Source organism: Amblyomma mixtum, chromosome 3 (assembly GCF_055824585.1).
Source record: "Amblyomma mixtum isolate Tamu chromosome 3, ASM5582458v1, whole genome shotgun sequence".
Taxonomy (NCBI): domain Eukaryota; kingdom Metazoa; phylum Arthropoda; class Arachnida; order Ixodida; family Ixodidae; genus Amblyomma; species Amblyomma mixtum.
Window position 1 is genome coordinate 250988572 of NC_143014.1, and position 17778 is coordinate 251006349.

The following is a 17778-nucleotide window of genomic DNA, read 5'->3' on the forward strand; positions in this document are numbered from 1 at the left end:
GGTTCTAGCATCCGCAACTGCGAGATCTAAGCGTTTTGTTCTTCGCCTTCAAAGACTTTAGCTGTAAGCTGTATAGCTTTCGGCTGCTTGTCTCTTGCAGCTTTGCTGTTCGCTTTTTACATTTGTATAGTCTGCTGAATTGGAAATGCGTGCGTCTCTCGACGTGAAATATGCATCCGAACGTTCCGCCTTACCGCACCTCACGCCTGGATGTGCAACGCATCGTCATACACCGCTTTCGAAACAGTGGCGTAAAGCGCAGCACCCCTGTAAGAGGTTGCCGTGCAAGGCCAAACCATGCATGCATTCTTTTAGTGCCAAGCTACTCATGTTCACATCCAAAGTTCTCAATGGGTGGTGTAGGCCCTGGATGAGGACTCTTTGGTTTAGCTTCTCCGTCAGATTTGGAGTATTTGTTCGCTTTGTGACAAACTGCTGACACTGCGCGCGTGAAGGCACTGCTCCTGCACAAAGGGATTGTTCAGCAACGAAGGAGTTCGCCCAGTCTATGAGAAAATTTTCGCCAGCGACCACTACCAAGAGCCGACATGAGCAGCGTTAATGTTACATCTCGAAATACGAGATGTGAACGGGATCTAAAGTTTCTAATTCATAAAAAGAGCAAAAAAAGAAACAAAACAAAAAGTTCAGCGCGAGAAGTTTAGTAATTGATTTGTTCGCGTAACTGTGGGTTATTACGTAAAGTTCACTCCCGCAGTTTTCATAATTATCGTTTTGCGAATCAATCCGCAATCATTCCTGCTCGCGTTGAACAATAAGTGGTCGGACACTCTTGTTTGTCGTTGGATAATATATGCGCTATGAACAACAGCCGGCAAAGTATCTGATGCATTCGCTTGAAAGATACAAGAAAAAGAAGCAAATCACAACCTGCGTGCGAAAAGCAAAAAAAAAAAAAAATCAGCCTACGACGGACTCTTTCTACAAAAAGAACAGTATCTATGTATTGATATAGACCATAAACAGGAGAATGAGAGGCAGAGAACCGGACGTCGTCGTGAAAAATTCCGGCTGTCATGGCTATTGCGTGCGATTAGCACAGGTTGTTGTTGGGATAAAAATGTCTCCATTCATCCAAGATGCTAATGTGTACATTTGGCACATCAGTGTCGTGGCAATTGACATCATCAACAACAGCGTCTAATGCACGGCGTTCAAGAAGACCACGTTGGCCGCAAAACCAAACGCACGCAATGGCATTCACTGGCAGGACTTGTCATGCCACTACTGCGCTTTAGAATTCCATTTCAGACACCACTGTCTGAGGGACGATTTCGTGGTTTTCAGGCCGGCCTAGGCTGCAACCTGGTTCTAGTGCCTCAATGCGCTGTGCCGTTTAGGAATGGCTGGCAAATGCTAAACCGCCAGAAATGCTGCTACTGATTCCTGAAACCGTTGCGTATTCCTGGCGGGGCTCAAGTGCCAGCTGAAAAGTCGTCGGCAGAGGAAGACGAAGTACCAGCGAAATAGGTGCGGTGCCGGCAAGTAATCGGCTACGTGGACTCGGCTTCTGCCAGGTCGCCTCCCCGGGCACCTCCCTTGGACTTAAGCCACCAGAAAGAGTCACTAGTTTCTAATAATTGCGGACTTGAATGCCGCCTGGCTGCAGCTACTATTTCCAGGCCGTTATCAAACAGTGAGGGAACTCTTGTCGAGTAGGGTATAGCTCCTGATGGAGGTGCCAGCGTCCACACTCCTACGCCACTTGGTAGGAGAACATTGTTTCTGAACCAAAGCGCGGCTATACGTTGTACTCAACAATGCTGAGATCACATGCAAGGCTTTCAGGCTCCACAACATCTGTCAACAGCCTAAGCCGAGCGCCTTTTGCCATGTGCTGTCAGACTAGAACCCAGGTTAACGACGCCTAAGCAGGAGAAGTATTTAGCTGTTGAAAAGTTAATCCTCAGTCTTCCATTGTTAGGCTTTAAGGTTCGCGCAGGGCACAAAATGACTTAAGGCTGGTCTTAGTCTTCCTTCTGTTGTTTCAAACGCCCCCCCCCCCCCAAAAAAAAACAAAAACAAAAAACCCCAGCGTGATCTTGATTATGCGCTGGCTACAGCTGAGCCGCATCGCGAAGCCCCGACCCATTTTCCCACTTGAATCAGAGCCTGGATTACTACAACTGTCGACCTCATGCACCGCTGCTGCTTGCAGTTGCCAGTTGCTACGCGACCCCGCAGCGGCTCAGGACAGCGTGTGTGAGGCCGCACGGGTCATACGAGTTCATGCAACTCTTTTGGCCTTCGCAGTGCCGCGGCAACGTTTCAAAGCCGCATGTACTGTCATCCTTGGCCGTTCAAGTCGACGATGACGTGCGCATGCTGACGACGCACAACGCCATTGTATGTCCCCTCTATGCCCTAAAAATTGCGAGGACACTTTGGCAACTGAAGTGTTGAGAGGCGAAAGCCGAGGACGCTATGCCGTGACGACTTCCGGTTGATGTGACGTCACAGCGTTCTCGTGGCTATATCCATACCCAATTTATACATCTTTCGGGGATCTTAAGTTAAGTGTTAATTACGCTTAATTACACATTTTCCATCTAATTTGACACAAATCCGACGTTTTTCCGACCATTCTGTGACAATTTTCACTATGCCGTGACCACTTCCGGTGGATGTGACGTCACACCGGTCCCGCGGCTATGTCGACATCCACGCTATTTCGTCGCAATTTCAACATTTTTGCCTATAATTAATGAACTAATTAAGTGATAAAACATGGCTTCTAGGTTCATTTTTTCTTCCTCTATCCGAAGCAACCATTGGTTTTCTTCTATATTTTTTAGTTTCCGAGTTAAACGTTTGTGACACGCTGTCTTAACGGATGACAGTATGAGGCTTTCGCCTTTTCGTCTCTTTGGGCGGAACTTGTCTGCGCGAATGATACTGCTGAACTGGCTTCTCATTTTATCTCCCGAATGGACTCCGAGTAGCCGTCAGTCGGCCTGTCTTGAAAACGTCACACACGAAACGTCGTATCCGCTCACGCTTGCCCAGTGCGAAGGAAGACGCTTCCACGTAGGTTCCCACAGACCGGTTCCTCAGCCGGATTATGAAGATACCGGTTGACTGTTCAGTCAAGTTCGTTACAATGGTGTTTGAAGGAACTGAAACGGGGCAGCATTCAGAATTAAAAAAAGAAATATAGCAGGCGGTTTAACATGGCTAAGCGCGGAATATCGTGCAGAAGCCCTTGGCTTACCTAGTTTAGCTTTGTTAATTGGTTAATGAGCATATATATGGAATTGATCATTCTGTAGATTCATATATCGCTGGGAGTCCTCATACCGTTCTGGCGCGGTGGTGCAGCGGTTAGGCAATATGCGCCACTTCCCTGCGAAGGCAGGTGCTGCAACCGATGGAGCTTGTGAGACCCAGGCATATATATGTATGTATATATATATATATATATATATATATATATATATATATATATATATATATATATATATAACATGCATATGTGTTTACACACACACAAACCTCGCAGGTTGCCAGGTTGCCCGTAACCCGGTGGAGAGGTGGGCCGCCTGCCACAGAGCAGGCTTCAGACACGCACGTACAGTCTTTGCCAAAAGTAACCAGGCTGCATGGTTTTGTTTCTCAGTCGTATATTTAAACTATTATCCCAGCCCTCAAGCTCTAAATCTCTGTATGGTAAGGAGAACCCCTGTCCTCACCTTCAAAGAACTTCAAAGAAGCAAACCATGCAGCTTGGTTACTTTTGACAAAGACTGTACCTATTGGAAAATGCGCCTTGCAGTGCTGCCGCACTAAAGAAAAACAAACACATGGACCCCTAATTCCATGATGCGTTGGTAATGCGCTAGCATTCGAAGCTGTCGATGCCTTTACCAGGTGTGACTGGCGGGGCACGTGAGACCCATGCTCTTGCCGAACACTACCTGCCAGGGTTTTGGCACGTGGAGGCTTCGCACAGAGGAACGTGGTCTGGTGACGCTAAGTAGTGCCCCGTAAAGCTGCATTGTAAAAACCCACCACAAATTAACTATTGCCACTGCCGTAAATGGAAGAGGACGAAGCTCGGGCTGCTGGCCCTAGCCACTCGGTTGCACCTGCCAGTCTCTCTCACGGTAAATATTTCCATTTTGTTAGTGCGCCACGTTACAATATGTAACTCTCATGCCCGCCACTAAGTGAAATAAATTCATCGTGCTGTTACGTGAGTGTAGGTCGTGTATTTCAGCAGTCAACACCGCTCTGAGGAAACCTACCTGGCGACATCTGTTTCTACTTTTAAGACCTCGTTCTAAGCGATAACCACATACAGTCGGTGTTTTTTGTATAAAAAAATTGTCCTTCATTGAAGCTGCTTCGACTAGGTAAGACATGCTGGCAATCCACGTCCCCCTCTATCGAGCCACGTACTTCTGCGCACAGTAGGACTCTCAACACGCGAGTAATGGACCCGAGGCCGCTACGGGCCGAGCTTGGGGCGCTGAAATACGCCGCGGCTCGAGCAAGCCGCAGACGGTTGCGCCACTCCAGAATATTCGGCCCGGTACAGCGTAAAGCCTAGCTTCATTGCAGCAGCTTTGCTTGCAAATCACCGCATATTTTTGTGACACGGCGCCACCGGCTTTATATAGACGAAAGTGACAGCAATGTCCGGAAGGGAACGGCAAGAGAGCAGCTCATCACGGAAAGGAATCAGAACACGTTTTTGATGCCATTCTCTCTCACAGGCGCTAGTGTCTTATCACTTCAGCTGGTGTGGCCGGCGTGGCTTCTAGGAGAAGGAGGGGGGGGGGGGGGGGGGTGGCGTGGAGCACTCAGGGAGTGATGGGCGCCGTCTCAATTGCAAAAACTTGCCTCTTGTTTTCGCCAGCACGTCGTGGGACCTTACCATAAGCCTGCCCGAAAATGCTCTGCGGCCGCCGCTCGTGCGATGCCAGCCACCCTGAGATCGCCAGTACTTGAGCTGAGGCGAGTACCAGGACCTCAGAGGGCTTAGAAAACAAAGGCACGTTTCATCCAGCGTTTCAGGCTAGGTGTTCTTTCCTTTCAGAGGCTACGTGCTCAGCTTTCCGACCCAAGTTAGTCGGTTGATGTCATATTCGTGTATTACTGCCGCGTTCAGCAGCATCTCACAGCATGCTGCACCCAACGGCCGTACTTCTTGGAGCGGACCACCTCTTTTGATCGAAGACGATAAGAGCATTAGGGCGAGGGATACAAAAGGGGTAGAATAATTTCCTTGCTTATTTTGCGATCTGCACTTAACGCAAAACATGAAATGATTTCTCCGGAGCACAAACTCCTACATGTCGTAGATGGCTATGTCCACGGCCCTGACACCGTACCAACTGATAACAAAACTTCGTGCTGGGCTAGTTGGTGGGACATAGTTGAAACTTGGTTTAGCGCGAAAAACGAACACAAATAAAGGAAACGTTAGTAGTAGTTAGTAGCGCTCCGTGTGTGTCGTTTCCTTTCTTTGTGTTCGTTTTTCGCGCTGAACCAAGTTTCAACTATGTCCCACCAACTGATGTCTTACCGAGGCTACAGTCGGTCGCCCTCGTCGCACGCGTAAACCTTGCGTATTTAAGGCTGAATTCCCCGTTCGACACCGCTGCGCGAGCAGCGTTCACAATTCTGCCTCAAAAGCCTGCAGTTGTTGCGCTGCTTCGAGCTGCTGGGGTGGTCGCATACCATCGCACGTGGTTTTTTTTTTTTTTCGATTCGCTGGCATTGGCTGCCTTTTCTCGAGTTCGACCAGTTCAAGCGCTTTTCATTTAAAAAAAATGAGACATCAGCTTGCCGACATTGCTTTTCTTTTTGGCCTTTTCATCTCCTTCACAAGAAAACCTCCTCAAATATTTAAGTGCGTTCTCTCCGGTGACGGGTGGAATTATGGTAAACTAAGTAAGCGGTGAGCGCGAGCAGTGAGTGGTTCCACACGCATAACGCATTTCTTCCCGATGAAATTGATGGTTACTGGCTTTGCCCACGAAAATTTCTGGCATTATTGCGTGAAGAGGGGAAGAACCTTCTCTCGCCACCTACTTCCCCCTTCCCCCTGCCTCAAGTCCTTTCAGCTTTCTGCTGGTCGATAGAAGAGCTCCAACCGACATGTTATACGCGTTGTGAGGAAATTTAGCATACGCCGTCAAAGATAAGCAGGTCACTAAAATTTTTGAACCTTCAAAGTCAAGGTCTTACGGGAGGCTGCTGAGGCTTTAGTGCTGCAGGATGCAAGAAGTATACAACAGCCGTATCTTAGCCGTACTCATCTATGGGGCAGGAGAGTGGAGGCTAACGAAAAAGGTTTAGCTTAAGTTAAGGACAACGCAGCGAGCTATGGAAAGAATAGTTAAAGGTGTAACCTTAAGAGACCGGGAGCGGCCAGAGTGGGTGAGGGAACAAACGCGCGTTATGGCATCCTAGTCGAAATCAAGAGGGAGAAATGGGCTTGGGCAGGGCACTTAATGCTAAGGCAAGATAACCGCTGGTCCTTAAGGGTAACGGAGTGGATTCCAAGAGAAGGCAAGCGTAGCTGGGGGCGGCAGATAGGCGGGCGGATGAGATTAAGAAGTTTGCGGGGATACGGTGGCCGCAGTTGGCAAAGGACAGGGTTAATTGGAGAGACATGGGAGTGGCCTTAACCCTGCAGTGGGCATAGTGAGGCTGATGATGATGCAAGAAGGAAATTGTTTGTAATCGCCTACAGCTTCGAATGACCAACATCACCGCAGAAATGTGAAAGGGAAGCAGCCGTTTCACAGTCGGCCAACTACCAATTCAAACGACGACCACGTCGAAGGGGACGTGCATCCGAAACACGACGCCGTTCTTGCGGCGTATGAATTCGAGAGAAGGCAAAAGTCGAAGATTACGCTTCGACTAGCACGATACATCGTCAGCGAGCAGTGGCATTCAAACTATATGGCATGGCTCGGCCCAATCGATCATTTGGGCTTTCACGCAGCGCCTAAAATGTGGCGAAAGAGGGATGCTCGCGAAGGGCCCGCGCTTCGCTCTCCTCCCCAGCAGCCCTGCGCGGTCCGTCGTCGGCGCGGGCGGACCGGCGAAAGCGGCGGCGGAGGGCCCACCCATGTCCCCGACGCGCGCCAGGGCCGCTGAATATTGAGCAAGCGGCACCGGCCTGGAGCCTCGTTTGCATTATTGCGCCGCGCGCTGATGGGATTTTGTGGCCGCTTCCGATCCAGCGGGCAGCTGCTTCCCCGATGCCAATCGCTCCTCCCCCCCCCCCCCCCCCCTGGCCACTCGTTGCAGGTGTGCGCCCCTTGCATGCGCGTCCTGCTCGCCCTCCCCCTCGCAGCGCGACCCAGCGCGGCTGCCGGCACTTGTCAGCTTCGGTCACGAAGCACGATTACTTCACCCATTTCGAGCGGCAGCCAATGGCCGCTCGATCTGGTGCCCCCCCTCTCTCGATCACCTGGCCGCGAGAGACGGTGCGCATAAGAGCGCGTCGTACTACCCAGGAAGCGCAATAATTGAACAACTAATACACGACGTGCACGCTGTGTTTCTTCTTCTTTTATCTCCTTCGCTCTCTCCTGTGCGACGCTTGGCGTTGCGGAGCACATTGTAAATAAGCGTTTTCGCCGAGGACGAAAAGAAAAAATGCGGGGCGGGAAAGGGGTTGAGTAAGATTCAGCTGGCGGCCGTCACTCAAGTCCTGGTGCCGGTTACTGGTCACGCCACTGGCGTTGTACGGTGGCAGATACTCAGTTTTACGACGCCATAAATAAGCGAAAACCCGCGGAGAGGCCGCATCGTGGCGCGAACGCGGCGCGACACACTTGGCGCGCAGTGCGCAACGCAACCTCCCCTCCGTGTGGTGAAACGCAACGACAATTTTCAATCGCAGGCTCCGGCCCGTTTCTTGGAGAGGTTCCATTTAATGAAAGAGATCATTTAGCGTTATGAATATGTGTGCTCGGTAATTCTGACAGCTGACACGGATGAAGTAAACGTTTCTGAGCCGGAGGGGCAAAAAAATAAAAATAAAAATGGCATCGTTGTTCACGTCATGCCGTGCATGGTTGCGGGCATGGGGGGTCCGTTAGAACGGCCGTTACTGCAGCTGTGCAGCCGTATGCACGCTTGTGTAAAGTGTTGGAGCGGTGTGCAGCGGAAAAAAGAAAGTGCAATATTGGCTCAGCTGCTCTTTTAGGGGTACAGTGAAATAGCCAGGGCAATTTGTAGGTCTAAAAGCAACGCATAGGACACGAAGGGTCGTCGGTACAACCGTGTTAGAGGGGCACCTATAGCGAACGGGTTGTGGTGTGTTTGACTTAGTAGTAGTGCTTGTTTGGGATGCGTACTCACCTTGTAGTAGCACCATACCCTTTTGCTCGTTACCTTTGATACAGTATGTCAGTTTATCTGGAAGTCTTGTTCACGATCTTCATTGTGGACAAGTGGGCGCAGTGCTTCTGAAACGTCGATGACACTTGTCATGTGACTTACATGAGTCAATATTGGGAGCAACTGTTGCAACGATTCCTGATGAATAGGCCGCTTGCAGTAGCAAAGCCGGGCCATACCAGCTGCGATGGAACGCAAGTTTCCTTCTTCGGCGTTGACGCTGCAAGCTTGCCGCGTCTAGAAATCGCCGAATGCAGTGACCGCAGCTACGGAAAGGTTTGCCTCTGCAGGCTAGACGGAGGTTGGCAGCTCTGTCTTTCTCTTTGGATCCGACCAGTACCCTGTCCTGTGGGTTAAGCTCGACGTCGTGCACACTTGGCGAACGGACATGAAAACAGCCCTTGAGCGCTTTTTCTGCAATACCCTGGATACGATTTGCAGCATACTTGATGCGTTTCCTCACTATGCGCTCGAGAGGGCCACACTAGCAGTCAGCTCTCACCCGAACCCCCTCCCGCTCCTGGAGTTACCCTTTGTTTTCCCAATTCCAATTTTATTTCGTGTCCGTGGTGATCCTTTGCCTGGAGATTGGTTTTGCACAAATGGTTTTCGCCATTCCTGCACATCTGCGGGCGCCAGATTTAGGGGATACATTCCGGTCTATGTCAAAGGAAGGCAAACGGCATAGTCCTGCGCATTTTCACCTTTAGACCGACGTTGTCTTTGTAAAGAACAATGGTCTCTACGCTAACATAGCATGAAAACTTAGCCGGCCTCTAATAGAAATGCTCACAGGCGGCGCCAGGCGTCGAAAAATACCTCCGAAAAATATTACCGGACCCACAAATCTGGTGGGAACTGGAGGTCAGGACGTTAGCCTTTTAATCTAGGTTGCAGGCTACACGCGTTCACAAATATTGCGAACGAGCCGGGGCCCGGATTATCACAATTAAAGCGCGCTCAACTTTCTTCAGCCTAAAAAAAAAAAAAAGAGAAATGCCAACCTAGGCGGTCTTCCCTGCGCACAACGGTTAGGCCACGTCCTCCTCCTGATCTGCTTCGTCGCAGTTTTGATCGCACCGCTCGATCAATGACGAAGCTTTAGCGAAGCCGATAAGGCTACTGGGAAGGGGGCAGCAGCGGCGTCGGGCCCCTTGCTGCCGCTGGCCGCCTTTTCCTCGCTTTCTCCACGGGGGTAAAATGCACCGGCGAGCAGCGGCGAGGCGGAAGGAGTGCGGCGGCCATCCTTTCCGCGCCTTTCGGGGCGGCCGCTTATCGGCGTCGCGTGGGCGCGCGGGGGTCCCGTTATTTCTGTCGCGGCGGATGGCAGAGAGGAGCCCCGGGAGAAGCGACCGTTCGCAGAAGGCCATTTTAGGGGGTGCTGCTCTCCGGAGCCCGCGCAGCCGAGGCGCCCAACCTTGGCGCTGCTGCTGTTTTGTTACTGCGCGTCGATAGTTAGGACTCGTTTCGCCTGACCCAGTTGCGGCGCACCCCCTCTTCCCCTCGGCTCAGGCGAACTAGACGCTGCGCCGCGCAGTGCTCTACCGGAAACTATACGCGCGAGGCGGTCGCGAGACTTGGGCCCTCTTTCCTCCCGCCGAAGCAGCCGGAGCGCGCCTCTCAGAGAAGTGGCTCTCCAGTCAGCAACGGCATTTCCGTAGAGCGCGGTCGCTGCGGAGCGGTTCATTCCCTCCACGCCGTGTCATATCCTCGTGCCCTCTCCTTAGGCTTTCACTCGGAGCGTGTGAGATTGGAACGCGTGGAATTTTCATTACACGGCAGAGCCGAGGAAATGGAACGTGCCGGCAAGGAAGCCCAGTGGCGGATAAAAACGAGGTGAACGCCGCAGCCCGGAGCGGAGCTCTTGTACTGTATGCGGTTCAACGAAACGGCTCCCGGGAGAGGAAAGTTGAGCGTCCTCAAGAGTGGCAGATGTTTATAGCTACGCGAGAAGCTAGCCGTGCAGCGAGTAGAGAACGTGCCAATGTAATTTCGACTGCAGCGACCACGGCAGTGCATATATCCTTCATCATTCAAGTCCAAAATGTTTATGCGCAGCGACAGGGAACAAACAGAAGTATCCAAGAAGCGATTTACCCCAAACCCGAGGTCGACCGCTGTGCGTCAACTTTCACTGGGGGGGGGGGGGGGGGGGGGAATAATAGTCGCTATCGCATTTCGAATTTGACGTGCAATAACGGTAAATATCTGTTCTAGAGCTAACCATACGCGACCTGCATACACAACACCTGCACACCTCCAGTAATATTGAAGCCACAATCTTTGATAGCGACCGAGCTGCGTTGCTGAGGCAGATCCCGACGCGATGATACAGAGAGATAACGGTTTGAGCAGCGTCTGTAGTGTATTTACGACAGAAAACCTCGCCAGGGTAGCTGAAGTCGGACTGAGCTTGAAATCACTTCCCGTGAGACTGCGACACCCCTTTTCGCGTAACTTTGTCTAAATTTCATTCCCACGTGTGTAGAAGCCGTGCACTTCGGGATATCTTGTCCCAAGAACAGAGTGCGCTAGGACCTGCGCCGGGCATACTATCGAATTTCAGTCCCAGACGCGCGAGCGGCTGCGGAAAGGAAGCACGTAGAGTGGGCTTGCTCGTTCATTCAGGAGCCCGCGTGTGCACGTGCCAGCGTGGAGCATATTTTTCGTGGCGGCAAAAAAGATGATGTATTCCCAAACGAAGACACGTTCTCAAAGTCCTCGCTGCGGTGAGCGCACCGTTTTTTGTCTGCCACTGCTCCTCCCGTTTCCCATCTAGTCACAACAAACCGAGCTCTGGCGGCGGCCATTGTTCGTGCCAGCAGAGCTCTGAGCACGGCACGCACTGGGCGAAACACGGCGCCGCTTCTCCGAGGGAGGAAGGACAATGGAGCGGGGCTTCAAAAGGACGGACGTCGCTGTTTTCGCGAGAGGCGATCGGCGAACGTCCAACGAGCCAACATCCAACCGAGGTGGTCATTTCGACTAGCTGGAAATTAACGAGGACCGGCATGTCTCGTTCACGAAGCAAACAGAAAACAAAACAATGCCACATACCGCAGCTCCAATAGAATGCGCGCGGGAAAAAGTCATTCAGACGCGCGCGATTTTCAGCCAGTTACTGAAGCCGCTTCTAAAGCAATGAAACTGCAGAAAGAACATAGAAAACTTTTGCGCACGTTAGCTGTAAGCTTTAACCTTATGCGCACTAGCTGGGAAGGAGGCACGTTTGGAAGCACGTGTGCGTAACGTTGAGTGAGGAAGCAAGAACGACGTTGTCGTGCCGATCTGCGGGAGAGTCTGTCTTTGCTGAGGCCGTCACAAAGGCAGACCCCACGACAAAGCATTTTTGTGTAGCTGTCTTCCCGAGGCGCTAAATTATGCTTACTGCATTAAAATTTTCAAAATATTGTCACGAAAGAAGATGACTTTCTTACCTGCTACCACTAGCGTGTAGGGCTGCATGTTCCTGAGAAGTTAGGCCGCCCTGTATCGTTTCGAGGTGTCGCGCAGGCCTCCGTATGCATTAATTATGCGCTGCATTAACCGTGCAATAAGTAATGGCGTGATTACTTGCGTTTTATTGCAAGTCAGGCATACAGTGGAACTGCTGCTTAAGTGCTGAGCAGGCTGCAAAAACCCAGGATGCTAACATGGTTCCGCCTATAATGCAACCCTTCAACACTATAACTACCTGTCCAGGGAACATTAACGCAGCAAATGTCAGTAGCTGCCGGATGTGTTGTCCACGTGCAATAGAAAAGCACGTTCTCTAACTCTGTCTACGATTTTCAACGCCAAAATGAGTAACTATCTGCGCTTCCTTCCCTATCAAGCAACAGGCGTCTGCCGTCGTAGAGTATGTTGGGAAGAGAGTTGCTAAAAGCACTTATTAATATGCTGCGCAAGATGCCCGAAGTTTCGAATTGTAAGCAGAAAGTAAATATAGATTCCAGTCGCAAGGGAAAGGAAGAACCCTGAGCAAACACATATCTAGATTAGTCCTTGGAGCATTGCACGACAGGACGCAAAGCTTTACTGCAATCTTCCGACGCGGCCACGTGCTTGCGCATTAGTTTTTTTTTGTTGTTGTTGCTGCTTCCTTCTGCAGAACGTTGTGTCTTGTCAACCTCTTTGCCTTTCAACAACGGAATTTTTTTTCCTTTTCCGTGTCAGTTTTGCTTCTACTTTCGTATAAATTTTCCTTTCTCTCTCCTTACAGGAAATGGTCTGCAATCCAGCTACCGTAACCGTGGCAAGTTAGCAGCGTTTCCTTCAGGAACAACTTTTAACTTCGATGGTCTGCCGTCATCACTGGTGCGCAAAAGCAGCCGGCGGTAATTTAGCCTTCGCGGTAACAGAGCCCTTGCTCTCAATACTCCCTCCTTGTGCCCCCCCCCCCCCCCCCCCTCCTCCCCCACGTCTTTTCCTTTCGTTTTCGTCGCCTGTCCACAGCCGTGATTTCAAGCCGCTCGCACCAGAATCGGACAAGGAAGTTCTCGAAGGATCCGAATTTGGAGTCGTCTGGAAAACGAACCACGAGAACGACGCAGAGTTCATTCCTACAGACATTCCTTTCTTTTTTTTTCACCCCGCTCAAATGGATTTAATACGTTCAGTGAAGCGCATCTAAACCCGGAAGCGCTTTCGGCTACTATGACGCTCTTTTGTACGTGTGCACTAATGAGATGATACTCGGCGCGCACTGTTTGCCTTAGGCGTGGCAAACAGGGCATGATAGTGACACTGCGAGAGCCCATGTTTCAGCGAGGCGTAACGTTCTAGCACCGAGCGTCAATACTCGGCCGAGTGAGGCGGTTATTTACCACGACCGTCGAAGCGGCTTTCGAATCAACGGCAAACGGCCGTAGCTGTCGCGTCCACACACGGCGCGCGACTCTGAGCCGGCGAGGGCAGCGTCTGCGCGAGGACGTAGGCCTCAAGCCCCAGAAGGCGAGCAGCCAAGGTCCACGAGCACGAAACCTTGCGTCGCCGTTCGGAGGCCTCGTCATGCGTCTGCGCGCTCTTTTGTCGAAGCTATGCGCACAATTTGTGCGACGAACGCCATTGCCTCGCTATCGAGCCAAACATCATTTCTTGCTCGCTTTATTTTTGTTTTACCACATTGCAACAGCTTGCACTGCCAGCTGCGTGAACTAAATACGCTATCGCGAAGCTTCGGCGGAAACAAACCTTGACGCAAAGAGTTGAATGGACTTTTGGCACAAGGTGGAAAGTGGAACGGGCGAAAGATGAGGGAGAGAGAAACAGATAGGGATGGACAAAGAAAAAATAAAGAGAGAAAACAATGGTCCAGTAAAGGCTTGTGTTACTCCACTTCCGGCATGCAGTTTCGTTACCGATACACCGGCAATAACACATCTTTTACGGCGCAAGCAGGGCTAACAATGAGTTCTCTCCCCCTCATTCACTCACGAACGCATAATTTAGAGAATTCGGCATTTAATGAATTCCCAGTTCCACTTTCCAGCGCACTTTAATTACTTTCGCCGTTTCACTTCCTTTGCCAACGGAAAGAGCACGCCTTTCGTGCGGGTGACCGACACCACAAGGCTGCGGCTAATGGGAGCATCCACTGTTTAGCGTGTTGTCGACGCGCGGATATTACAAACACCACACTCGCTTATCTGCTCTTCAGCAGGTGAGCGATAACAATGGTCCTGTGCGTCATGCGGAAAGAAAATTTAGAAAAGGGAACGGGCAAACAAAGGTTGCCTTTGGTCGCCCATTCCCCTCAACTGGCTGTCCTTGGATAGCCTCCCTTGGCCGGAGCGTTTCACTGCTGACGTCACATTAGCTAAGGCAACAAGACGTCGTCTGAAACCGGCACCGTTCCCCGCACGACCATCGCCGTGTGTCACCTCGCCGAAAGACTCCGCTCAGAGCCGCGCGTTGATTTTACGGCACGCGTGAAATGCCGTCGGCTAAAGGCAGATCGTTTGTTTGCTTACGGAGACCGGCGTCTCAATAAACAAACAAAAAATCTAGACCCATCCTAACCAAGCTGGGTTGGCCCTGTCCGTTCTCAGAAAGCGGCAACGCCCACAAGTTTACGCCTCGCAGGATTCAATGAACGAGTCAGCCCATGGAGACCATAGTGCGCGTGGGAGCAGTTATTAGCACGCCCTTAGGAACTTCCGGAGGCAACGCCATATCCCTAAAGCGGAAGTGACGTAATACCAACTTGAAGAGTACAACACTCGTTCGTCAACATCGAGGCACGGCACAGGAGCGTGTATTACGCGGCAGAAAGGCATCGCTGCGCGCGCGCGTACGCAGAAGAGAAGCGGCGGCAGAAGGGTTAGCGCCGTCCGCGCGCCAATTTCCTCTCCCACGGGGCGCCACATCGCCGTAGATGATGAGCCTTTGCGCGGCGTCCTCACCTGCGTCTCATGTGGGGCCTGGGCCCGGCCGCGCGGGCATGGGGTCCGTCGTCGTATCCAGCGAGTATCCGCGTCGTCACGTGTTCATGGCGGCGGCCAGCGCCTGCCGCACGAGCACGAGCAGGAGCCGGACGAGCAGGCGGCAGCGCGCGGGCGTGAGCAGGGCCCAGGGCAGCACGGGCAACAGAGCGCACGTGGACAGGCAGAGCAGGCACGGGCACGGCGGCCGCATGGGCGCGACAGGCGGCAGCCGGCGCTGTGGCAGGCGCGCCAGAGGCGGCGCGGGACTCCGGCGAATCTGGGTCAGCCGTGTCAGGGCCAATGGCGGCTGGACGTTTTCACTGGCAGCGGGTTCGTCGACCGGCTGGCCCCGATTCGGGCCGCCTCCTCGCCCGTCCCACTTGCGCACAAAGAGGTCACTCAACCGGCCGCCGCCAGAGAACCTTGAAAGCCTCTTCACTTTCGTGCGCGGCGGAGGAAACGCACCTTGCTTCCTCTTCCTCCTCCGGCGCGCGGAAACGCCGCGTTGGGCCGCAAGGTCGCGGTTACCCAAGACCTTCCTTCCGCGCGGCCCGCGGTCCGGCGCCGGACACTTGCGGCGGAAAGTGAAAGCGACCGCCCTGTCATGGGCGCGTAGGGGCTGGGGAGTCCTCCTCCGAGAGACACTACTTTCACCTTCGGCTATGCCGCCAGCTGTGAGCGATGCTGCCAACATGCACCGCTTGCCGGCCTTTGGATAAGAGATGGCAAAATGCAAAGAAGAAAGGAGAGAGGCCCGTATGTGACCTGCCTCCCGGGTTGTGAGGCACGTCGTAGGAAGGACTCTGTAGTAATTCTTACCGCGATCAAAAACTGCCTACAGCTCCCTGTGGTGTTTCTTTTCCTCTTCATCACGAACCGGCTCCATCCATCAAAACTCCCAGTGCTACTAATTACGACCACATGGACCTCTTCAACCACCACCGGTATCTGTACTCACCACAGCCGTATCAAACGGCAGAAAGACAAAGGGCTCAGGGCAAGCTCTGTGTCTGATATCCGCTGTGGCGGCTTTCAGAGCGCTGCGTTCAGTATTCCCCCAAACCAACTTGCCCAACTCACCACATCGCTACCGAAATATTAGTACAGGAGCGCTATCTCTTTTTGCCTAGATGTGGATGTGGCCGCTACGGGCGGAAATCCACATCGCTGACTCGTGCTTATCTCCAGAGCGCAATGACAGTCGTTCCACCGTGACAAATGGCAAAAAACAAGGCTGAAGATCAGTGTTTATTATTTTCATTAAATGCGTAACAGTGCTCTTGTTGCCTACACTCGCGCTTCTTCTTCTTCTCCGAGTCGGAGTCATTCGCCGGCAGACACGCTCCTCAAGGCCCAGCAGGGAGACCATGAGACCACGCTGGCCAGCGGAGCACGGGAGCGGCCGTAGCACCTTCCTTCCCGCCGACTACCCGAGGCGTTGCCGCGGGGCAGGCTGCCGCGGATGCCAAGGCCGAACCTCGTGGTACTCCTGCTTCGTCGTCCGGGGACGCCGCGCATACTTGTCGCTCATTTGACGCGCCATAAATAGAAGCTGGCAAGTGAGAGCGTGCACTGTGCTCAGGGCTTTATTCGTGGCTTTATTGGGCACTGCCAGTGGCGAGGACATTTGCCGGACGTCTGCGCGCGCCTCAAACAAACACGTATCGGGTATGTCGGAAATTTGTTTATGGCATAGAAGTTACCGGTACGAACAGTGCGCATACGGCGCGCTGGCGGTAGACAGGGTAAGAAGGCTTACTTCCTTTTGCTCCTTTCCGCTCCCACTGCGGGACCTGCCCACCCAATACGCACGAGACACGGAAGCGCTCGCTCACGGCACCACTCTTATCGAGCTCCTTGCACTAGCTTCCGTGCAACTTAAACCCTAAGCATTGTAAAAACACTAGGCTGGCCCCACCAAAAAAACAAAACAGAACAGATTTGCCCCTTCTTTCATTCAACGCGCAGGCACCAACGTCCATGACATGCAGGAAGAAGAACGGCGAAAGCATAGCTAGGGTTCAACCTTTACTTATTCTTTGTGTTGGCAGCTCTCTCATAAATTTTTGTCTGGCATCGCGAATCGCACTAAGAACTATGGTTTTGACTTTGCCGGGAAGTCCGTAGCGTTGTTGAACCAACTAAAATGAAAATTCGTGTCAGTTTTGTTCTGTTAAACATTAAGTATATCATTCCACATAATGATGAGGTTAAAGCTATATAAGACAGAGGAAAGAAAAAAATGTTGACATCAGCCCCAGCTTGATATATCTTGACAGTGAAGTCTTCCACCCGATACCCTGCCTTTACCATAAGTTCGAAGTCGCCCGAGGCCGTGGGCTTAATGCATCGCAGATATAGATGCGTAGATGCTTAGAAAAGAAGTACAGCTTTCTTGGACACCACTTTTAGTTGTGAAGCCGATGTGGAACATTGTGAGATACCGTTATGAACATATTGATGGGAATGGTCTAACTTTCCTATACTTAGCAAAATCTTGTTTTAAAGCTTGTCCTGCGCTCGCACCGCGTAGTGAAGACTGCCACAGAAGAACAATGAGGCGAATTTTAGCAATAGAGAGCACAATACTACGAGCGTCCCGAGAAGTGATCTGAGGTTGTATTAATTGTTATGGTCCAATCTTACAATATGCAAAAAAAAAAACGACTGCGCGAAAAACCACAGCGAAATTAAACTCGTGCGAAGAGCAAAGGTGAAACATCGCGGAAATTTATAGGCATTTGTCGCTCCAACTGCCGAGTGGAAACAGGTGAGAAGGCCCATTGCCTGATCAACCGAGAAAGTGCGGGAGTGGGGCGTGAAATGTGTCGTCAAAACACTTGCAGTTCGGAACGAAACGTTGTTGTAATAACACCTCCGCATGCCTCCCTAGCCCATCCTTTTCTTTCACTTTCTTTTTTTTTCCGCCAGCATACGCCATTTATCGGGGCTCGTAGCTTAACGCTTT

The 17778-nt window shown here is 51.8% G+C and overlaps 1 long non-coding RNA gene across 1 annotated transcript in view; it reads left to right on the forward strand.

Annotated features, from left to right (window-relative positions):
- LOC149354328 (uncharacterized) overlaps positions 1–16320 on the forward strand; it is a 68618-nt gene extending 52298 nt beyond the window's left edge. The window contains exon 3 of the long non-coding RNA XR_016291306.1: positions 12608–16320. This is a non-coding gene — a long non-coding RNA (uncharacterized LOC149354328). The remainder of the gene's footprint in view (positions 1–12607) is intronic.
- Positions 16321–17778: the final 1458 nt, after the last annotated feature.